A 5,000-nucleotide genomic window follows, 5' to 3' on the forward strand; every position below is an offset into this window, starting at 1 on the left:
CCTCGATTTCTTTCTAACTAGCCTAGTAGCTTTAAACATCCAGCATGAGTAAGCGCTTCTGGCTGTGGTGAGTTCCTACGGCAACAAACGTTCTCCCGTACGACTCTAAACACGACTGTGTTGGTCAGAACGCAGACGGCACGCGACACGACCTACGGGAAGGCTGGTGGACAAACTCAGACACTTTGTGTTTGAAACTACAACATTTGTACGGTGGCCCAGAAGGGTCAACAACATGCAGAAGCCGTAGCACAAGGACAACAGAAGTTATTACAATGGAAGCTAATGGTTTTGAGTGTCTGTACCGGATCCGCGGATGAAAACGGATCATGGATGGTACCGATAAACGCTGTTACACTATTTACAAATAAAGTGAAATTGTTCAGTTTTCATTGGAAAATGTTTCTGGACAAAACTGTGAAATCTTATTAAAATTAGCTTTTGTAGAACTGCCTTTGTAGAGTGAACAGAATCACTCATAATCGTTGTTGCTCGTTTCATCATCACCCAACAGCCCATCCCATTTAGTGAAGTGAAGCCAGACTTTGCGTTCGCTTGATCTAGTTGGAATTTCGGCGTTCCGAGGAGAACGGTAACACACCATTAGCTGAACGGAAGCTAACACATCAAGCTAACGTTATCTTGAACGTGTTATTTACCTGCCGGAGCAGATGACGACGATGATGCCTTACTTAGATCGTGGTTGCTGGTTTCTTCATTACCCAGTTACCCGTCCTATTTAGTGAAGTGGACCCAAACTTCCGAACGCTTCCTCTCTGCCGTGCTGCTTAGTTTACAGCTCGCCCACAGTGGATGAAGACATTGCGCTCTTGCGGCAAAGGTACTGAAACAAGGCACCGTTTCATATGACATGAATCGGTACTCAGTCAGTACTATGGAACTTGGCCGGTGCCTTAAAAAGTACCCACCTCAGTACCCATCCCTACAAGGAGCTGGGTTTCAATGTTTGCATCGTTTAGAAACAGCCGTGGTTAAAGGTAGTTTGCACAACACTAAGAATCAGTATCGATTCGTAGATACCCGGAATCGGTACCGTATAAATTCAAATGTCACAGGTACCCATCCCTACTCAGGAGATGGGGTAGTCCAAAACCCTACACGACAAACACAGTCACACACTCCCTCCCTCATGCTCTCACATAAACACATACACCCCCCTAAAGGATTACCAGGACCGCCACACTAACACGGTGTTTGACCCGCTTTCGCCTTCAGAACCGCCTTAATTCTACGTGGCGTTGATCCAACAAGGAGCTGAAAGCGTCTTTAGAAATGTCGGCCATGTTGACAGGACAGCATCTTGCAGCTGATGGAGATGTGTGGGACGCACATTCAGGGCACGAAGCTCCCGTTCCACCACATCCCAAAGATGCTCTATCGGGTTGAGATCTGGCGACTGTGGAGCTTTATGACATGGTGCATTATCCTGCTGGAAGTAGCCATCAGAGGATGGATACATGGTGGTCATGAAGGGATGGACAAGGTCAGAAACAATGCTCAGGTAGCCCGTGGCATTTAAACCACGCCCAATCGGCACTCAGGGGTCTAAAGTGTGCCAAGAAAACATCCCCCACACCATGACACCACCACCACCAGCCTGCACAGCGGTAACAAGGCATGATGGATCCATGTTCTCATTCTGTTTACGCCAAATTCTGACTCGACCATCTGAACGTCTCAACAGAAACGGAGACTCATCAGACCAGGCTAGAGTTTTCCAGTCTTCAACTGTCCACTGTTGGTGAGCTGGTGCAAACTGTAGCCTCTTTCTCCTGTTAGTAGTGGAGATGAGTGGTACCTGCCCGGTGGGGTTTTCTCCTGCTGTAGCCCATCCGCCTCAAGGTTGTGCGTGTTGGCTTCACAAACGCTTTGCTGCGTTCCTCGATGGTAACGAGGGTTGGGCTCTTCTATCAGCTTGAATCAGTCGGCCCGTTCTCCTCTGACCTCTAGCATCAACAAGGCCTTTTGGCCCACAGGACTGCTGCATGCTGGATGTTTTTCCCTTTTCACACCATTCTTTGTAAACCCTAGAAATGGTTGTGGGTGAAAATCCCAGTAACTGAGCAGGTTGTGAAATACTCAGACCGGCCCGTCTGGCACCAACAACCACGCCACGCTCACAATAGCTTAAATCACCTTTCTTTCCCGTTCGGACCTTCAGTTTGGAGTTCAGGAGATGGTCTGGACCAGGACCACGCCTCTAAATGTGATTGGTTGATTAGATAATTGCCTTAAGGAGAAGTTGAACAGGTGTTCCTAATAATCCTTTAGGTGAGTGTATAACCCAAAGACACACAAAAATGCACATCATACACCCACACACACCCTACTGACTCTGGTCCCGGTACCGTTGCACAGAGCTGTTCCCGCACACCACAGCTAACCCTGTTCTACTGGGGTAATGATGAGCAGGCATCTTCGCCCATCGCAGAGCAAAGCAACCCACCACCCCAGACCAGAACTCCCACTACTAGCCTCCAGCCCTGGGCAGCCAACAGTGAACAGAGGTGTGATAAGACCCCCAGTCTCCCTCCGCCTGCTCCAGTGTGGTGTTGATGCGTGTTGTTAAAGAGCTTTTTGGGTTTGGGGGGCAGTCCAGCCATCGTTTGGCCTACACCAGCTGGAGCCAGCACACAACCACAATCCCCCCCCCACCCACAACCCTCAGTGTCAAGGTGCAGATTAAGATTGGAAATGGGCACCGGCACTCGAGGTGAGGCTGAGCGATCCCCCCACCAGGTGCTGTTGAGTGTGCTCACCTCCAAGGCCCTAAGTGTGCATTGTGTGGAATGTCGTTGGTGGAGGTGTTTCCTGTGTGACTAAAATTGTGGTGCAAGCCACCATGGACCTGTGGAAATGGGAACCATACTCGCACCCCCTGACTTACCCACACCCCAAGGCCCTATGTGCATGTTTGTGTGGTGATGTGAAGGAGCAGGAGGAGGAAAATGTCTGAGGATGGGGAGGAATATCTGGGGGGCCTGAGCCCTCCAGGGAGCCAGCTCGCCCCAATAGGCACCCCCTTTCCCAAAATCCACCCGGGGCATGGAGACCCCAGCCCATCCAGTCACTGCCCAAAGCAGAAGCATCGCAGAACCCCATGATGGAATGGAAGTGTTTCTTCCAGTTCAGGAGGAACCAGGGTCCGCCCGGGGCCCCCAAGCCAGGGCCAGACACCGCTGCATGGTCCCGCCCTCTACCGGCAGCATAAAGACCAGGATCCAATCCCCCAGGTCCAGAGCAGATCCCCATCCAGGTTTGTTAGTTTTACCGTACAGCTTGCTCGGTCTTTGGCTAGCTAACAAACAAGGATGTACACCCAACTTGTCTTCATACCAAACGCGTTTGATGGCGACAACGCATGGATGGACAGCGGCAATCACTCAAACAGACTAGCAGCCCGAGTCTTTGTGGATTTGCAGCGAACACCTTTTACCGGGTACGCTTACTGTGTGAAATTCTGTTATTTATTTAGCATGACGAGTTTCATCGTTATTAGATATCTATCTCCCCCTCCCTGGTGTGAGATTAGCAGTTGGGCCTGATGACCCCGTCAGTGACAAAAACCGGTAGGATCCGGACATTTTAGGCGTTTTAGATCATCCCCGGAGAAAAGTAGATACTGTTCATCACATAATGTTATAAATCCAGCAGGTGGCTTCTGGCAAAGCTGGGAAATGGATCCAATAGGGGAACGCAACAGCAGCTAACGTTCGTGAGCTGGCTAACACTAAACCTCTGTGAACACCACTCTCTATGAGCCCCGACTAGGTTTGCTAAATCTTCTGGAGTGAACCTTGTGTTTTTGCACATTTAAGTTTTAGCAGAAGTTCTAGTTGACCACAGCCAGTGCTTTCAGTGGGCCGGTATGCACCAGTACACACTTCTTATTCTCACCTCTCGGCGTGCAGGACTTTGTTTCCGTGGTACGATGAGTAACGGTAGTTTTTCCGGTCATTTATTAGTCAAAATCTCCAAGATTTCAGAAAAAGCACCTGCCTGCTCCAAGTAAACAGCAGCCATCCTCGGTGCCCCAGCGCGCTGTCCTGCTTCTCCTGAACAGGCTCGCTTTTAGGAAGCTGTAGCCATGCAGCTCCGTCGGGGTCACATGCACAAACACCACACCAGCAGTCTCCAAACACTTTATTCAGTCTCTCGGACGCTCCTCCGCCCACAAGTCCAAATGAATGAACATGGAGATAGACGCCTCCTCTGCGTCTGCTACCTGTATATGTTAGAGGAGGGCGTGGTCACTGACGGGTTAGGGTTAGCCTAACCCGCTCCCGCTGCCACGTCTGATTTCTGCTCCATGGCTTATACGCTTGTCCTGCCACAGATTCTCTAAATGCGCTACAGGTGCATCACTGCCGTGAAGCGCGCCGCGCACACAGCGCCATCAGCTCAGACAAGAGGAGAGGAAACAATGAGACACGTTTTCAACACCGGGCACGTTCCTGAAATTACTGACGGCACGCAGCACCTGACCAACCAGTGGTCAGGTGTGGAAGAGATGCATCCAAACAGAAACATAGATAAGGAGCAAGCACAAGAAAGAAACAGTCAATTATCATTCATTAAATCCAATCCAGTTTATTTATAAAGCAGCACATCAGGACCAGAGTCGTCTCACGGGCCTTCACTCAGTAAACAACACAGGTCGGGTCATGAAGCCGATCAGTAACAAGTTTCCTACATAAGGAACCCAGCAGGTTGCATCGAGTCACTGACTAGTGTCAGAGTCTTTACAGCAATCCTCATACTAAGCAAGCATGCAGCGACAGTGGAGAGGAAAAGTCCCTTTTAACAGGAAGAAACCTCCAGAGGATCCTGGCTCAGTATAAGCAGCCGTCCTCCACGACTCATTTAAGTGTCTTACGTGGTCTTTGGTTCATAGCCTTTCATATCACATCATCAGCTGTAGTCATGTCTGCATCAGGGTCATTTCCCATTTAGACCAGAATAAACCTAATCTGCTAGTC

At 49.8% G+C, this 5,000-nt stretch overlaps 1 protein-coding gene across 10 annotated transcripts in view; it reads right to left on the reverse strand.

Annotated features, from left to right (window-relative positions):
• Nucleotides 1-5,000, reverse strand: part of nfixb (nuclear factor I/Xb) — a 293,764-nt gene that overhangs the window by 161,762 nt on the left and 127,002 nt on the right. The gene's annotated exons all lie outside the window — the stretch shown is intronic.

The sequence above is a fragment of the Nothobranchius furzeri genome, chromosome 12, assembly GCF_043380555.1.
Source record: "Nothobranchius furzeri strain GRZ-AD chromosome 12, NfurGRZ-RIMD1, whole genome shotgun sequence".
Classification (NCBI taxonomy): domain Eukaryota; kingdom Metazoa; phylum Chordata; class Actinopteri; order Cyprinodontiformes; family Nothobranchiidae; genus Nothobranchius; species Nothobranchius furzeri.